A 21,079-nucleotide genomic window follows, 5' to 3' on the forward strand; every position below is an offset into this window, starting at 1 on the left:
GTGAATGTTTTAATCCAAACATTCAATTATGGTTGCAATGAACAACAGCTGATAGTTTTGTATTTAAATTCTTACAGTTTTATTTAATTTCTTGCTTTTACATTTTGTATTCCATGTTAATATTTTGAAGAATTTTCATCTGATGTCAAAGAGTCATTCAAAAGAAAAATGAAACTCTGTTATTAAAACTATGTTGTTATGGGTTTTCTAATCTCTGTTCGGAATCAGGCTCACACTCCTTCAACATGGCCTCACATGCCTCTTTAATATATTCATACATTTAACCGAATGCCCTTGATGGTATCATCATCATCGTCATCGTCAGCGTCAGCGTCATTGTCGTCGTCATCGTCATCATGTCATCATCATCATCATCGTCATTATCATCATCATCGTTGTCATCAGCATCCTCGTTGACATGTCATCATCATCATCGTTGTCATGTCATCATCATAGTCGTCATGTCATCATCATCCTCGTCATCATCATCATGTCTTCATCATCATCAATGTTGCTGTCATCATCAACATTGTCATCATCATCATCATCATCATCATCATCATCATCGTCGTCCTCCCCATCATCATCATTGTCCTCCTCCTCATCATCATTGTCATCATTGTCATCATTGTCATCATCATCATCATCATCGTCATTGTCATCGTCTAATATCCTTTCCTATGCTGGCATTGGCTGGATGCTTTGGTGTGGTTGCCATGGCTGGATGCCCTTCCTCACACAGAACACTTTACAGTGCCTACAGGGTTCTCATCAGGTAATACCAGCAGTGGTGTGGGTCACCGAATAACTTGCTAGACAAGACCCCTTGAGGGGGTGGCTTAGAACCAGGTGATGAGAAGTTAGAGTATGAATAGGGAAACAGAAACAGGTGTCTTGTAGCAGAGGAGATGCATGGTTACCTTCTTTGGGTCCCACTGACTCATAAGGGCCAGGTTCGTGGTTTCATGGTGTATATATTTCTCACCTGGATGGGACACTGGTCCTTCGCAGGATAACTCAATTTTGCTGGTTGAGTGGACTGGAGCAATGTGAAATGAAGTGTTTCGATCAAGAACACAACTAGTTGCCCAGTCCAGGAATTGAAACCATGATCTTATGACCATGAGTCCAACACTCTAACCACTAAGCCATGCACCACCACTACCTCAGAGGGAGAGAGAGACAAAGGAGAGGACAGAGAGAGAGAGAGAGAGAGAGAGAGAGAGAGAGAGAGAGAGATAGAGAGAGATAAGGTGGTGAAAATGTGATGGGGTATCTACCCAAGTTCAGTGCTGTCTTAAGGCATAGACACACTGAGCAGTTGCCAGGGGCCTCACAAGTCTAGGGACCCACTGTTAATTTTTAATGCATCCTCACTGATATTATGACATTATCTGGACCCCCCCTCCAAATAACAAAATTCGCTTTTATTAAACTGCCGTGTTATGACTTATATAATTGTTGTTATTCAAATTCTTCAATGCTATGCCTTAAACCCTTAATATTTAACTTGGTCAGATCCAGCCTCTCACACCTACTCTACAATGTCATTCTAAAAGTAACCAATCACATCATTGAAATCTCAAAACTATGAGATAATCCATAATTAATTCAAAGCAATGGGGATAAAGAAGGATTACTTTTGACAGAATAATCTGAATGTTGAAGGGTTAAAAACAATCTTCCTTGTGACAGTAAAACCATTTTTAGTTGCTGGATGAACACAAGATCACGTTTATGTGGGTGTTTTCCCCTTTTCTGCAAAGACTCAGCTAATTGACTACTTGTAATGTCTCCAAGGAGAACAATTCCAAATTTGGCATCTGCCATTAATTAGCTGACATTTTATAGAACCATACGTTTCTTTCATGATTCCTCAATACTGAAATGTAAAGTAGACAGACAGTAGAAACCTCGAGTTTTGGGTGTGTGAGAAGATCTTCATGGCTTATAGCTGAAGCTTTTAATTTCTGCCACAACACTCATCAAAGGATATTGTTGTGTCTCATTCATTATGTTCTTTCATCTCCTCCTACATTTGTCTTCCATCTCTATTTTAAAAAATAGCAATCTGAGGTAGAAATATTCCTGCACAAAAGAAAAGGGAATTCATATAGAATATGTAATGATATCATTTACTATCTAATTACCTTATAATGGTTCCCAAATTTCTGTTCAACTTCATTTATACAACACCACAAAATAAACTCACATAACTTTTTATCAATATACGAGGTTTGATCTATAAGTACCCGGACTGTTGCCATAGTAACAAAGCTAAAGCATGCAGAGTGAATATGCTTGGCACAGATTGACCTTGAACACTACTGTGCATGTGCTGTAAGTTTTAACGTTCTAGCTCACTTCTGCTGTTTACAGCGGTGCTTGGAAGGAAAGTGTGTAGTGTATGATCGTTGCATTGACCATGACAGGGTAAGTTGTCATGGCGATGCCTGCTTAGAAGCCTACGCAAAGTTGCAGAAAGTGTATGGAGAAAAGTGTATGAGCTGCACACAAGTGTATGGAGAGTGGTTCAGACGTTTCCAAGATGGTCGGAAAAAGGTCAATATTGATGAACATTGTGGGAGACCCACAACCAGCAGAACTGAGAAAAACACTGCAGATGTGCATGCAGCTGTGAGGTGAAATCGTTGAATCACCATCCGTTAGTTATCAGAGGATGTGCAGATTAATTACGGTTCAGTTCAGTCCATTATCACTGAAGATTTGGATATGCGACGCGTGTCTGCCAAGTTTGTGCCAAAACTGTTTTCAGCTGACCAAAAAGACACTTGGGTTTCAGTTGCACAAGATCTTGATTGTGTCGAGAACGATGAAAACATTTTGAAAACTTTGCCTAGGTCACTGAGCAGGTATCGCCAAGCTTTTAGCAAAATTTGATGCAGATTCTCTGCTCAACTTTCTCTGTCATGGCCATCATGATGATCACACACTACACACCTTCCTTCCAAGCACTGCTGTAAACAACGGAACGTTAAAACTTAGTGTGCATGCACCACAGAGTTCAAAGTCAACCTGTGTCAAGCAGCTTTACTCTGCGTATTTCAGCTTCGTTACTATGACAACATTCCGGATACTTATTGACCAAACCATGTACACATAGCTTGTAGAAAAAGAAATAAGTGTAATCCACTCCTAGCTTCTCCAGTTTTTTCCCCGTCACTTGTTACAGGCAGGTCTTCCTCCATCTTTAAACATATCCTCTCATTTGGAACATCACCCTCTATCTCCTTTGTACTACTTATATTCCCCCACCTGTTCCCTGTGGGTAGGCCCCGATACATCTCCACTATCATCTATTTCTCTCTCCCTCTCTCCTTTTGATCGTCTCTCAATTCCTAACTCTCTCCCATTTTCCTTCTCTTTCTGGCGTGGCCAAGTATTTCCTATTATAATAAGGCAACTATTTCCGTTCCTCTATCATACTCTAACCTTTTGCCAGGCACACATCCACTGTCCCCAGCTCCACTCCCTCTCCCAACTAAGAAGTCTTTGTCTTGCAATTTACTTACCACACAGGCACTCCTGCACCTATATATATATATATATATATATATATATATATATATATATATATATATATATATATATATATATATATATATATATATATATATATATATATATATATTTATATATATATATATATATATATCATCATCATCATCATCATTCAATGTCCGCTTTCCATGCTAGCATGGGTTGGATGATTTGACTGAGGACTGGCGAACCAGATGGCTACACCAGGCTCCAATCTGATCTGGCAGAGTTTCTACAGCTGGATGCCCTTCCTACATGCACACACACACATGCATGCACGTTCACACACACATACACACAAAGATTTCTTAAGGTGCACTGATTTGACCAATCAGAATCAGTGTTAATGAAACCCCTAATTGTTCTCTGACTTTGGATGTTTGTCAGTGATATTCATTTTACAGAATATTTTAAAATTAACGATCAATTATTGTTTATGAAATCGAGTTGGTTGCTTGACTAAACATTATCAGTTTCAAGCAGCAATGCTTTCGTTTAGCTCTGGTATAACTCTATTCATATTTTGCAAAACTACCAAATACATCATCATCATCATCACGTCAGATGAGACCAAACTCTGTAAACTCTGTAAAATAGATTCTCTTCTAAAGTTTATCTTTCATGGACAATCCTATCAATTCATAAAGCTCAGTCCCATCACTCTTTATCTGATGGTTACATCAAACAATTCCAGGTCAGGTGATAAACGAAAAACACTATCATAAAACAACAAAGATTTCCTTGTATGTAGAACAGTGATTAATCTTTGATTCATTATAGAGAACAAAACCTTGTGCTGAATTAGAAAAGCTTTTTTGAAGCAGTGTATTAGTTATACAATTGTTTTATATATCAGACTGTATAAATATATAAAAGTGCCTATTATCTCAGGTATTAAGCCACTTGGTACTTGATAAGCTATTATCACAGAACGGAAGAAAACTGACGTTTTTAATGTAAAATTGATGAAATCTCAAATATTTTTACTGACACTACCAATCGGTTCTGTTTACCATATTTATTTCTCTCCAGTTAGGGTTGGCAACTAAATTATCTTTACAACCCATAAAAACTAATATATTCTACACAACACTGAAGTCTTCTATCGTAATGTCTATTCTAGGCTGGAAAATATATTTCATTTGATAGTTTACAGAGATATTTAGAGGGGTGAACAAAATGACTTGTGGTTAATAAGTTCAACTGTCTTTACTCTAGCTTTAAATCCTTTTGAGGTGGTCTCTACTTTCCACCTTTGGCAGATTGGCAGAATTGTTTTGGAAGAGATGTTTTCTCTGCTTATTCTGGCTCTTTGTATTGTGGGTTCAAATTCCTGTATAGCTTTCTGATTTGGTCATAAACGGCAAATACAGACAGGACACAGATGTGTGTCGATAGCCAGCTGGAGGAGATGTCCTCCTGGGGCTAAAAGCAACAGTAACATCCACCCCTCGGGGTCAACCAAATATACTTCACTTTATCGTGCAGTTACTGTTAATACCTCGTTCAGAGATTTAACATTGCTTGTTTTCACTTTTTCGATATCGGTGAATAATTTCACTGGAAAAAGTTATATATATTTGCCAAGGGATGTCTTTTGCATCGAAGGTCGGCGATTGTCGTACGCTGAAGAAGGGAAATAACCCTGAAACTCGAGTACGTACGTATCGTAGATCAAGATGGGAAAGATAACTTCCCTTGGCAAATACAGACAGGACACAGATGTGTGTCGATAGCCAGCTGGAGGAGATGTCCTCCTGCGGCTAAAAGCAACAGTAACATCCACCCCTCGGGGTCAGCCACATTTAAGTGGCAAATATACTTCACTTTAAACCAACATGGTTGTCAAGTAAAATATGTGGGCTACAACACACACACACACACACACACACACACACACACACACACACACACACACACACACACACACACACACAACAGACATGCTTTGGTTGGCATGGAGCTATAATAGAAGACATCAAGGTGCCACGTAATAGGATTGAAATCGGAATCTTGTGGTTGGGAAGCAAACTTCTTACCACACAACCACACCGGACCAAATTCGATGACTGGCACCTGTGCCGGTGGAGCGCTAACAGCACCATCCAAGCGGGATCACTTCCATGCCAGTGGCACGTAAAAAGCACCATTTGAGCGCGATCGTTTCCAGCTTCGCCTTACTGGCACTCGTGTTGGTGGCATGTGAACAAAACATTGGACTGACTCCTGTGCAGGTGGCACGTAAAAAACATCATTTCAGCATGGCCATTGCCAGTACCGCCGGACTGGCCCACGTGCCGATGGCACGTAAAAAGCACCCACTACACTCTCAGAATGGTTGGCGTTACGAAGGGCATCCAACTGTAAAAACTCTGCCAGATCAGATTGGAGTCTGGTGTAGCCATCTGGTTCACCAGTCCTCAGTCAAATCGTCCAACCCATGCTAGCATGGAAAGCAGACGTTAAATGATGATGATACCAGGCACAAGTGCAACCAAGGCAGTTTATGGAAGACCAGCAGTCACCCATACATACCAGACTCCCCTCTCCACACCACTGATGTTATCCAAGGGAAAGGCAATGGGGCTGATACACCCTAGCACCGGTGACATCGCAACTCATTTCTACAGCTGAGTGAACCGGAGCAACGTGAAATAAAGTGTCTTGCTCAAGAGCACAACACACAGCCCTGTCCAGGGATCAAACTCACAACCTCATAATCAAACGATTTTGTTGGTTTTCCCTGACAAGAGTCAATCATCATCAACAGGTCAGGTAGCAAAGAGAAAACTCTATCACCTGTTGATAATTATGTTTGTATGTGTGAAACCGAAATTATTTAACAACAGTTGAAATCAAATGTAATAAGTCAAATTCCAACAATTACCATAGTTCTACATCTAAATATTGAATATGTTTGGAATATGTGTGCCTCGTGTACTTTCCAGCGGATCTGATGTTTTGCTGAGGCCAACAGACTTTAGCGTAAATGGAGGAAATGAGAATTATGTTCACCATTCAGAGAACTTTCTATTTATTGGTGATAATTACACTTATACATACATGCATACGTACATACATACATACATACATATATATGTATACATATTCAGTCACACACACACTTGTCTGTATACATACATACATACATATATACGTACATACATTTATATACATACATTTATATATATATATATATATATATATATATATATATATATATATATAATATATATATATATATATATATTATATTACATTATACACATATACATATGTACATACACACATACATTTATATATATATATTATATTACATTATACATGTATACATACATACATACATACATATATATATATATATATATATATATATATATATATATATAATTTGAAGAAAAGCAACAAAAATTCAATAGGTCATAGCATATATATATATATATATACTAACTACCTGCATGTCTATCTATGTATTTATATATTTGTTTAACAATCTCTCTCTCCCTCCCCATAGAGGAAAAATATCCTATCACCTTTAAACGTAGTGTGGACAGAATTCTTTAAGGAATACCAGATAAGCCATCCATACCTGGATACAACCCACTCAACAAGGACTCACTACTTGAATAGACCATAAACAAAACTTGATTTAAAATGGATTTAGATAATCCTATCAGGTGGTGCTATTAAGTTAGACATGACCTGGACCAATCTTTGGTTGAAACATATCTAAGTTTTATCTAAGTTTAATATATATAAGACTTTTTCATTTTCCCAAGCATCAACCTAATACACTTGCTTGTTGTTCTATAAATCTTGAATATACATACACACACAAACACACATTATATACAATCAGTATTTACATATACATACATATTATATATCTATTAATATATTTAATATTGGTTTCAAACTTTGGCTCAAGGCCAGCAACATTCAGTGACTGGAGCAGGGATAAGATGATTACATCGACCCCAGGGCTAAACAGTAATTATTTTATTGACCTTGAAAGAATGAAGGGCAAAGTTGACCCTGGGTAGCATGTGTTTACTTATATATAAGTAAATGTGTGAGTACGACTGCAACTTTAAAGCTGAAACAAGTTAAAGAGTTACATATATATATATGAATAAATAAACAAATATATACATATGTATACATATATATATATATGCACGTTCATGTTACACAGACCTGTTGTGTGTGTTGTATATAGAAGTACATGCATTGACTTCTTATTAAATGTTGTTGGTGTTTGTTATGTATTTTTGTATGTTTTCTTTTACTGCTTCTTTTTTTTCTTTTCTTTTTTTTTCCTATAGATTTCGCTGACAATATATTCCTGATATTGCATCTGAAATATTAGCTGGAAAATATCAAACTGCGTGATAAACTTGTAAATCTTCTCAGAAACATAAGCATCATAATTGAAGCTGGCTTATAACCAATATACAATTGGTTCTAGTTGCAGCTTGTTCTGTTAGGGGTGGAGGGCATGGGGGAGGCACAAATTTTCATATTTTATGTTTTGTAGTCATTGTCGTAGGTTTTCTTTAGCATGAGGATGTTACCGAAATGATGGTGTGAGGGTCGTCATCGTTATCTTTATTGTCATATTATTGTCATCATCATCAACAGCATCATCATCATCCTTATCGTCATCATTACCATGACAACGTCTTATTCCCTTGTCCTTATTACTACTTTCACCTCAACAGACATTTTGTATATAGAAGAGTTCAAACACCAGGTTATTTTAGTATCGCTATGTCAAATGAAATGATAATTTACATATGTGTGTGTGTATATGTGTGTGTGTGTGTATATGTATATATATATATATATATATACATATATATATATATATCATCAGATGATATATATATCATCATCGTTATATATATATATATATATATATATAATTTTTTACTCTTTTACTTGTTTCAGTCATTTGACTGCGGCCATGCTGGAGCACTGCTTTTAGTCGAACAAATCGCCCCCCCAGGACTTATTTTTTGTAAGCCTAATACTTATTTTATTCGTCCCATTTTACCGAACCAATAAGTTACGGGGACGTAAACACACCAGCATCGGTTGTCAAACGATGTTTGTGGGGGGAGGACAAACACAGACACACACATACACATATATATATATACATATATACGATGGGCTTCTTTCAGTTTCCGTCTACCAAATCCACTCACAAGGTTTTGGTTGGCCTGAGACTATAGTAGAAGACACTTGCCCAAGATACCATACAGTGGGACTGAACCCGGAGCCATGTGGTTGGTAAGCAAGCTACTTACCACACAACCACTCCTATGTAACTTCATTAGCTTACAGTTGTTTCTGCTATACAATGTTCAGTCTCTGAGTCACATCCCATAGCTTCATCAGAGCCTTGTATACGAAGCACATTTTATTTGGGAAAATGACATTTTCAGAACATGCAGGCATTAGGAGTGAGAAAGTTGATGTTGAAGCCTATGGGAAGATCTATCCAAATGCAGAGCTACTTTCTTTAGTCATTGTGTGGTGATCACTATAAGCTTTAAGCTTATAAAATACTATTATTATTATTATTATTATTATTACAGAATTGTAAAAATTGACACTGCTTAACAAAACCGTTCGCAATAAAAGCACATGAAATACAAAAACAACTGAGAACTATTTATAGTTCTTAAATCTAGCACTAAGTTCGCAGGTGTAATTGGTAGCACACCTGGTCATATAATCAAATAGGTGTGGGTTCAAGTCCCATGAGTATGGGAATACCTACTTTTTTTCTGTTGAGGGCTTATATGCCCCATTATTAAGCAGTCTGTCCATCCATCTAGCTATCTATCTATCTTTCAAAGCCACTCAATGTTTTAAAACACCACCCCCATTATATTTCTATAATTGAATATTTTTAGGAATTGTACAGGGTGCATAGGTTATTTGGGGACATACCTTTTTACTAGCTCTGTATAATCTGTTTCAGAAAATGATAATGCCAGACCCTCAGCTTACTCAAGAAATGAAGAGACATGCTCTTTTTGTGGTCATAAAGGCTGAGCATAGCGATTTGGAAATATCTCGATTTTTAAAAGTTGCCAAATCTTTCGACTACAAAGTTTGTAAGGAGCTAGAGACTGAAGATGGAACCATTTTCTATGCTGGAATGGGTTGGACGGTTTGGTAAAAGAAGCTGGCAGGGCCAAGAGCTGTATTCGGTTCAGGGCTTGCTTTTTGCATGGTTTGTACACCTGGATGCCCTTCCTAACGCCGACCATTTTGCAGAATGTACTGGGTGCTTTTTACATGGCACCATCACCAGTATTTTTATGTATTCTTGTACTTATTTCAATCATTTGACTGTGGCCATGCTGGAGCACTGCCTTTTTAGTTGAACAAATCGACCCCAGGACTTTGTAAGCCTAGCACTTATTCTATGGGTTTCTTTTGCCAAACTGCTAAGTTATAGGGATGTAAACACACCAACATTGGTTAAGTGATGGTGGGAGGACAAAAACATACAAATACACACACACACACACACATGGGGCTTCTTTCAGTTTCCGTCTACCAAATCCACTGACCAGGCTTTGGTAAGCCCAAAGCTATAGTAGAAGACACTTGCCTAAGGTTGGTAAGCAAGCTATTTACCACACAGCCACTTCTGCACCTAGTAAAAGACACTTGGTCAAGGTGCCACGCAGTGAGACTGAACCCGGGACCATGTGGTTGGTAAGCAAGTTGCTTACCACACAGCCACTCTTGTGCCTAGTAAAAGGCACTTGGTCAAAGTGCTACACGATGGGATTGAACCCGGAACCATGTCAGGTGATAAGCAAGCTACGTATCACACAGCCACTCCTGCACTTATCCACACAGCCACTCATGTATTTATATATATCACAAACCAGTAGTTTGTAAATAATGTAGATGTTATAAATTCCGAGTTTAAAATGTAATATATAAACAGAAAAAGCCAAAAAGCATATATGTATATATATATATATGCATAAATAAGACATATATACAATATATATATATATATATATATATATATATATATATATATATATATATATATGTATGTATGTATTTTATATATGGAGTTATATACTGTAGAAATATCATGTTTATAATTCAAAGATATAAAGCGCTTCAATAATGGCATAAATAGCATTAGATCATTGGAAAGAAGAAAAAAAATCCTTGAAACACTTAAATTTTCATAAATGTAAATGAGACGTAAATAATAATGATAATAATAATAATAATAATAATAATAATAATAATAATAATAATAATAATAATAATAATAATAATGATAATAATAATAAAAATAATGATGATGATGATGATGATGATGATAATGATATAAGATGTGAGAAAATGGTTTTTAAAACGTAAAAGAATGAAAAAAAAAACTATTTTCTTCTAAAGAACTTCAATGGAAATGTTATCCACACCATTTTGAACAGTATCAATCGGAACCCATCAGTGAAAGATGATTTTTAAGAGACATCTCAAAGAGATCTTTAAGAAGCATCTTTAAGACATCTCGAATATCTCGTTGACAATATACCAGATATAACAAGTGACTTTTCCAGTTTATTCAAGATATTAATAATAGAAAGAAAATAACGACAATAATGATAATAATAAGGATAAAAATAAAAACAATAACAATAATAATAATAATAATAATAATATGAAACTTAATGAAAGTAGTAACAATTTTAATAATAGAAATGATAGTACTTTAATTTGCTGTAGCTTTTATATATATACATATATATACACACTCTCACACACACATGTATGTACATATGTATTTTTATACACATTTATGCATTCATTCATACATAGACACACCTGTAAATATTCTCAGTGTGTGTGTGTTTATAGGTAGCAAGATAAATAGCTAGACATATATATTGGCACAAACACAGATATGTAGATGTGTATGTATGCTTCTTTCTCTCACACACTTTCTCTCTCTAACTGCCTTCTCTCTCTCTCTCTCTCTCTCTCTCTCTCTCTCTCTGCATGTGTGTGTGTGTGTCTCTCTATATATATATTCTTGCAGTTTTTTTTTACATTTCATTTGTCAGATTATATGCTTTCCACTTCCAGCAACAAAATCCGCAGACACAATCCTTTCTGTACCACCCCGCATTCCATATATTCACCCACACAACCCATTCCCCACCCCACCCCCATATACACACTACAAACAAATCACTCACCCGCACACACACACACACACTCAAACATTCATATGAATACACACAAATAATAAACGTACCTAACACATCTGCCTCATACGGATATACAGGCATACACACATACAAAAGCACTGCTTACACTCCCAACTTATATGATCCATATACTCTTATGCTTACATATGGAATTCACGTGCATGTATATACCATCAAAGATTATGTATACATACATATATATATATATTATGATTGACCGTTGACTGAACACTATTCAATTTTTTTTCTCCGTGTTTTTCTCCTTGTCTCCGTATTCTTTCTGTTGAAGAGCGTAGCTCGAAACGTCAAAGACTTTCCGTATTCCCGAGCGTCATACTAATATATACTTTTGTTATTTACACCACCTGTCCTCGTCTGTTGTTATTATTTGTATATTCTCCCATATATATATATGTATATATATATATATATATATATACATCATACATTATAGACACAACTTGCACCTAGGACCAACACACATCATCTTACAAGTACATACATTACATATACATACTTTCATACTTTCATACATGCATACACACATACATTCATAGATAGATAGATAGATACATACATACATGCATACATGCATACAGGCAGGCAAACAGACAGTCTTTGTGTGTTGCATAGTATCTCCCAGACAGCACTTGGTAAACAACAGTAGTAAAAATAAATACATCAACTTAGTGCTGAAAAGTGAAGCAAACATTATCCTGCATTTTGAAAGTGAGCTCCTTAGGAAGCACTCTCTTCCTGGTGACCTCCCATACAACCCCAAATCAGCTGGACTAGCATACCTCAAAGAACATGTGGAAGAAGTGAAATGCTCAGCTTACCAAAAAAAGACCATGCATGGACTTGAAGAAGATAGTAACATTCTTCTTTACTCAAGGCACAAGGCCCGAAACTTTTTGGGGAGGGGGCCAGTCGATTGGATCAAATCAGTATGCAACTGGTATTTATTTTATCGACCCTGAAAGGATGAAAGACAAAGCTGATCTCGGCATAATTTGAACTCAGAATGTAAAGACACACGAAATACCGCTAAACATTTCACCTGGCATACCAACATTTCTGCTAGCTTGCTGCCTTAGAAGATGGTAACATTGACATGAAACGAAACCCATCTTGGACTTGTGACCACTACATCACATCACACTTGGAAGGCTAGGCGTTTGCAATCCAAGAGCAGGAGATTGCTATGAAATACCTAATCAACAGGAGACAACAAAACCCTTGGAGTTTCAAGATGCAATCGTAAATGTAGATTATGTCATATTTCTGTGGAAAGCATCACACATGTGATTAGCAGCTGCCCAAAAACTGTCATCAAAGTACCACCGCCTTATGCGACACAAAGGCAAACACACACACACATATTTATACACATGTATATTATAGGCTTCTTTCAGTTTCCGTCGACTGAATCCACTCACAAGGCTTTGGTTGACCTGAGGCTATAGTAGAAGACACTTGCCCAAGGTGCCTCATAGTGGGACCGAACACAGAACCATGTGGTTGGGAAGCAAGTTTCTTATCACACAGCCGTGCCTGTGCTTATTTGTGCATGTTTACATCTCATTAACTTAGTGGTTCATCAAAAGGGACTGATTGAATAAGTATCATACATCGAAAAAAGAATAGTGCTGCAGTGTATTTGAATAAACCTTTCAAGATGGTTGCCCCAGTATGGCCACAGTCCAATGATTAAAACAAGGAAAAGATAGATGATAAAACATTATGTAGACAATGTAGTTGAAACTTCATTATTGTTTATTAAAAATTAAAAAAAAAAAATGGTGAAATAGTCACAAATGGATTGGCAATGTCTGTAAGTGTCCTTGAGGAAGATTGGCCCAGGGTTAAAAAAAATAATAAAAACAAAGCAAAATATTTATTATTACATTGATATTCATCAATACAGCCATGGAATGGCATATTTTCTCACCAAACTGGCTGCAAATAATATTAATTATCTGATGGTGTTTATGAGGGAATAATAAACGAAGAAGGAATTGGTCAGGTTGCATTCGTTATATCCCACATCTGCAGTCACACTGGTGCCAAACAAATTAACGGTCCTTTGTGTGTGTTGTGTTCATTTGGCTGTCTCTTTCTCACTGTGTGTGTGTGTGTGTGTGTGTGAATGTATGTATGTATGTGTGTGTATATATATATATAGATAGATAGATATATCTGTGTGCGTATGTGTGTGAGTTTTCTATGGTGGCTCATGAAATGATGCTATATGTATTGAGGCATGTTTGGGCATTTATATGTATATGTGAATGTCAGTGCATATATAAATATATATATACATACATGCACACATATATATGCATACATAAGAATATATATGTATATATATATCTATATATATATATATATATATATATATATATATATATATATATATATATATATATATATATATATATATATATATATATATATATATATGTATATATATATAAACATATGCATGTGTGTGTGTATATGTATATATGTATATGTATAAATGATGTGTGTGTTTATATCATCATCATCATCATCATTTAACGTCCGCTTACCATGCTGGCATGGGTTGGACAGTTTGGCTGAAAACTGGTAAGCCAGGAAGCTGCACCAAGTTCTGTTCTGATTTGGCAACGTTTCTACAGCTGGATACCCTTCTTAACACCAACCACTCCAAGAATGTAGTGGGTGATTTTTCCCATGCCACTAGCATGGGTGCCAATAACCACTTGGCTTGACAGGTCAACATAAGCACGGTATACAGCCAAAGGTCTTGGTCATTTGTCATTGCCTCCATGAGGCCCAATGCTTGAACGGTGCTTTTTACATGCCACCAGCATGGGTGCCAATCAGATGCTACTGGCATCGGCCACAACTGTGATTTAACTTGATTTGACAGGTCTTTACAAGCACCGCATATCGCTCAACAATTGAAGGGTACTTTTAACGGCCCAGTAATGTGACATTGGCATTGCTATGATCTTACTTGGCTTGATGAATTCCTCTATTATCACCTGGAGGACTACGATGAACAAAAGGGGACAGGACCGATCCTTTGTGAACCCCTACTTCTACCAGGAATTCTTCACTATACTCTTTGTTAATCCTCACCTTACCAACAGCATTCCAGTACATGGCTTGTACAGCTCTCACTAACCACTCATCTATCCCTAGTTTTTGCATTGACCACCAGATAAGGGATCTGGGGATAAAGGAACACTAAAAAAAAAAAAGACAGTGAGCACTATACTAGCAGCGCAAGACCAAGCTTTGGCCACGATCTGGTTCGGGAGTCAACCTATGGAATGAGCAAGTGTCTCTGCTGTGCTGCGTCTGTAATAGGGCACATGAAACCATTGCCCATATCACAAATTAATGCCCTAGACTTGCCCAAAACCACTACAAGTTGTGGTGATATGATGAGGAAGCAAAACTGCACCATTGAAAACTGTGTGAAAAGTAGGAGCCAGAGAGAGACAAGACATGGTATAGGCACAGACTGCAAAGAGTGTTGGAGTTAAAAACTAGCAAAATTCTCTGGGACTTCCCAATCCAAAGAGATCAGGTGCCAGAGCATAACAGACAAGACCTAATGGTGGTGGACAAGGTGCATCACATACGCTATATAGTTGATGTTGCATGCCCCTTTGACCCACAAATAGTCAAGAAGGTAGGCAAAGAAATAGATAATACAACCCTCTTAAGTACAAAATAGCCCAGCTATGGAAAATGAAGAAGTTGAAGATAGTGCCAATTATTGCTGGGTCCACGGGGACAGTATCAGAAGGCACCAAGGGGAATATAAAGGAAATCAGAATAGAGTGCCCAGAAGAACTGTTACAAAAGGTTGGCCTCCTTGGCATGACGAGAATAATCAGGTAAGTATTAAATAGCTGAAAAGAACTGATAGCATGGTACTGTAGGCTGCAGGTAGTAAGCCCACTACACATGATAAAGAGAAATAATAATAATAATAATAATAATAATAATAATAATAATAAAAACTTTCAAAATACAAAGACCTCGAAATAGAGATAACTCGAATGTGGAATCTAAAAACAGAAACAATTCCTATCATAGTAGGTGCCTTAGGTATAATAAAAAAATATTCAGACAAATACATAACAAAAATAGCAGGACTTACAAATATATATAACATACAGAAAATTGCACTACTGGGTACTGCACACATTCTACGCAAAACACTTTCAATAGAGTAAACATAAGAGCACCACAGCAAACCACAGCACATACCCAAGGCGCACAGAGCTGCGCTCGGTAGTGAAGTGAAAGCACGTTATAAAAATAAAACTACTGAATAATAATAATAATAATAATAATAATGAAATTGGAATAGAGTGCCCAGCAGAACTGTTACAAAAGGTTCGCCTCCTTGGCACAGCCAAAATAATCAGGAAAGTATTAGCATGGTACCGTTGGCTGTGGGTAGTAAGCCCAGAACACATGAGAGACTCCAGGAGCTCCAAGAAAACCTGTGATAAAAAGAAATAATAATCTTGTTGGTGCCATCATGTCTTTTACTATTATTAATATTATCATCACCATGATTGTTATCATTATAATTATAATTATTAGTTTCATATGCTAATGTATTTTTAACATTGATTTTTTTATTTGTTCCATTTGTTTTTCATTGTATTTTGATTAATTTTCTTTTTTGTTCTATGTGTGTATATTCCTGTGTGCCTGTATACATGCGAGTGAGACTCTGTGTGTGTGTGTGTGTGTGTGTGTGTGTGTGTGTGTGTGTGTGTGTGTGTGTGTGTGCACGCAGAAAAACAGTTTGAAGATGAACAATAGATAAGTAAAGCAAATAAACAACTATAAAAATGCATAAAAATGATCTAAGTGTTTAATTATCAATAACAGTGAAAGTGTGTATGTGGGGGTGGGGATAGATTGGAGGGATGGCGGTGGAGGTAGAGGTGATTGTGTTAATGTCAGTAAGTAGTTAGTTGGAGACTGAAGCAAATATATTTGCACGCATGCATAAACATACGCTCACACATCATACATGAATACATACACGCACACCCAAACACACTCACACACACACACACACACACACATATATACATACGTGTGTGTATATACATCTATATATATATATATATATATATATATATATATATATATATATATATATATATATATAAATATATATATATATATATTTATATATACATATATATGCATATATGTATACATATATATATTAATATATTTAAATATGTATGCATATCAATATGTATGCGAATCAATTTAGAGAGCGAATCAATTTAGATGAGATGCAGTTTGGGTTCGTGCCAGGTAAAAGCACTACTGATGCCTTATTTCTAGTGAGACAGTTGCAAGAGAAATACCTAGCCAAGGATAAACCTCTGTACCTGGCTTTCGTTGACATGGAGAAAGCCTTTGACAGGGTCCCCCGATCCCTTATCTGGTGGTCAATGAGGAAACTTGGGATAGAAGAATGGCTAGTGAGAGCTGTGCGAGCCATGTACAGAGATGCGGCCAGTAAGGTGAGGGTTGGAAATGAGTACAGCAATGAATTCCGGGTAGAGGTAGGGGTCCACCAAGGTTCCGTCCTCAGCCCCCTATTATTTACCATAGTCCTCCAGGCAATCACAGAGGAGTTCAAGACAGGTTGCCCCTGGGAGCTCCTCTATGCTGATGACCTTGCCCTAATTGCGGAGTCACTATCAGAACTAGAGGAGAAGTTTCAGGTGTGGAAGCAAGGTCTAGAATTGAAGGGCCTTAGAGTCAACCTAGCTAAAACCAAAATCCTAATAAGTAGGAAGGTAGATAAAACACAAACCCCTTCAGGTAGATGGCCCTGCTCAGTATGTAGAAAAGGAGTAGGTAGTAACTCTATAAGATGTACCCGGTGCAAGCTATGGACACATAAGAGGTGCAGCAACATCAAAGGCCGGTTAACTAGCAAGTTAGTTTTTGTTTGTGGCAGATGTTCAGGTGCAATAAAGACTGCAAACAAACAGGAAACAACTTCTATCTCATTCCAGGGTGAAAAACTAGAGGTAGTCGATAGCTTCCGCTATCTGGGAGACCAAGTTAGTAGTGGGGGTGGGTGCGCTGAAAGTGTAGCTGCTAGAATAAGAATAGCCTGGGCAAAGTTTAGAGAGCTCTTACCCCTGCTGGCGACAAAGGGACTCTCACTCAGAGTAAAAGGCAGACTGTATGACGCATGCGTACGAACAACCATGCTACATGGCAGTGAAACATGGGCTGTAACTGCTGAGGACATACGTAAGCTCGCAAGGAATGAAGCCAGTATGCTCCGTTGGATGTGTAATGTCAATGTGAATACCCGTCAGAGTGTAAGTATCTTGAGAGAAAAGCTGAACATTAGAAGCATCAGTTGTGGCGTGCAAGAGAGACGATTGCGCTGGTATGGACATGTGGTGAGAATGGAGGAGGATAGCTGCGTGAAAAAGTGCCACACCCTAACAGTTGAGGGAACCCGTGGAAGAGGTAGATCCAGGAAGACCTGGGCTGAGGTGGTGAGGCAAGACCTTCGTACATTGGGCCTCACCGAGGCGATGACTACGGACCGAGACCTTTGGAAATGGGCTGTGCGTGAGAAGACCCGGCAAGCCAAGTAAGATCGTTGCCAGTGCCCCTGGACTGGTTCTTGTGCGGGTGGCACATGAGATGCACCATTTTGAGCGTGGCCGTTGCCAGTACCGCCTGGCTGGCTCCTGTAGGATTTTCGAGCGAGATCGTTGCCAGTGCCCCTGGACTGGCTTGTGCGGGTGGCACATAAAAGACACCATTTCGAGCGTGGCCGTTTTCGTGCGGGTGACACGTAAAAGCACCCACTACACTCTCTGAGTGGTTGGCGTTAGGAAGGGCATCCAGCTGTAGAAACTCTGCCAAATCGGACTGGAGCCTGGTGTTGCCATCCGGTTTCACCAGTCCTCAGTCAAATCGTCCAACCCATGCTAGCATGGAAAGCGGACGTTAAACGATGATGATGATGATGATGATGTATGCATGTATGTCATCGTATATATATATATATATATATATATAAATATATATATATATATACACACACATAAACATATATCCACACCCTGGTGCAGTATATTTGCAAATATGTGTTATATCTATCTGTCTGTCTGTCTGTCTGTCTATCTATCTATCTATGTAAGTATGTATGTATGTATGTATGTATGTATGTATGTATGTATCTATCTATCTATCTATCTATCTATCTATCTCTATATATATATATATATATACATATATATATATATATATATATATATATATATATATATATATATATATATATATATATATATATATATATATATATATATGTATATATATATATATATTTATGCGTATACATACCTATATATGCAAGTGTGCATATGAATAAATACATATCTATATATGTTAATATATGTTAATATCTGTGTAATTGTGTGTATTGTGTGTGTTCGCCAGTGTAAGCTTGGGAGCCAAGATGAAATAGGAATAGAGAGAGAAACAGTTTGTCAGTCTCCAAAGTGCCGTGTATTTTCATCCGTTTTTCTCAAGCATCGTCACTTGTCACAATGTGAAGAAATTGGTAATGACAGGTGAGACGGGATGAGGAGGTGGGTTACATCCAAATGTAAATAGATATCAGAAATATGTGAAAGGGAAGGGACAATCTATACATACCTATGTGTGTGTGTATGAGAGTGTGGTGTGTGTGCATGTGTGTGAGTGCATATACATGTATATATATTCATGCATATATATTGATACACGCACACAGACAGACAGACAGACACACACACAGATACACATATATGCACACACAGATATACACACGTGTGTGTGTGTGTGTGTTAATAACACCTGTAAGGAGGTGCTTTATCCATTCACCAAAGTGAATGGAGCCTTGGCCAGGAGGAACTGATGTTGTCAGATGGTATCCATAGTTCATCAGGTGTTTCAACCCTGAACTGTAACACCCTCCTTTCAGTGGGTTAGCAGAGGTGGCCATATCACTGCTCTTCAATTCCTCCTGGCTTCCAGCTTAACTCTTCTCTCTTACACCAAAGCTAACAAGAGTCTCTTTCAGCTGCCTCTCCCATCCTGTGAACAGCCACCCTTTGCTCCTTACCTCTCATTCAAATTGCTATAAGAATCCTTCATGCCAACTGAGCAGAGAATCCCTTACAGCCAACCTTGACTGGGGAAAGCCACACCTGCCATCCCTTCTCCCTGCAATCCTGCAGAAGACTCTCATATCCGGCACACTTCCGTTCATGGGCCACATCACACCTCTCTTCCTGGGGAAGCTGCAGTCTCTTCCCTAAGTCAACTTTCATATCCCATGGCTGAGATCCATGCAGCAAGCTATGTATTGGTTTTGCTGACTTTACTGGTTTCTCTCCCTCTTTCATGAACTTTATTGCTGCTGTTGCCTTTCCCTGGTGATGATGTTTCTTGTGCCTTCCATGTGTTCTAGTGAAGCCAGCACTGTTTCTGCATCCACATGGGTTGCAGTTGTTACCGTAATATCATCCATGAAGCCCCTTGTTGGCTGCTGACAACAGCTTGATTCCATTCTTGGCCCTTGGGCTTCTCTATTATGGCATCATTATGCCCTATTATGGCACTATCTATATCTGCCTTGAGAAAGTGCTATGGCTGGCCCAAGGTTATAGTAGAAAACACTTGCCCAAGGTGCCATGCAGTGGAACTGAACCGGGAACCCTGTGGTTGGGAAGCAAGCTACTTAACACACAGCCACTCCTGCACCTATATATATATCTATTTATATATGTGTGTGTGTGTGTGTGTGTGTGTGTGTTTATGTCTGTATTCCCCCCACCCCTGCTTGACAACTGGTGTTGGCATGCCTACATCCCTGTAACCTAGCAGTTTGGCAAAAGAGTCTGACAGAATAAGTACCAGGCTTGAGTCGTAGGAGTGGTTGTGTGGTAAGTAGCATGCTTACCAACCACATGGTTCCGGGTTCAGTCCCACTGCGTGGCACCTTCGGCAAGTGTCTTCTACTATAGCCTCGGGCCGACCAAAGCCTTGTGAGTGGATTGGGTAGACGGAAACTGAAAGAAGCCCTTCGTATATATATATGTATGTGTGTTTGTGTGTCTGTGTTTGTCCCCCCAACATCGCCAGACAACCGATGCTGGTGCGTTTACGTCCCCCGTAACTTAGCGGTTCGGCAAAAG

Source organism: Octopus bimaculoides, chromosome 10 (assembly GCF_046866305.1).
Source record: "Octopus bimaculoides isolate indiv1 chromosome 10, ASM4686630v1, whole genome shotgun sequence".
NCBI lineage: Eukaryota > Metazoa > Mollusca > Cephalopoda > Octopoda > Octopodidae > Octopus > Octopus bimaculoides.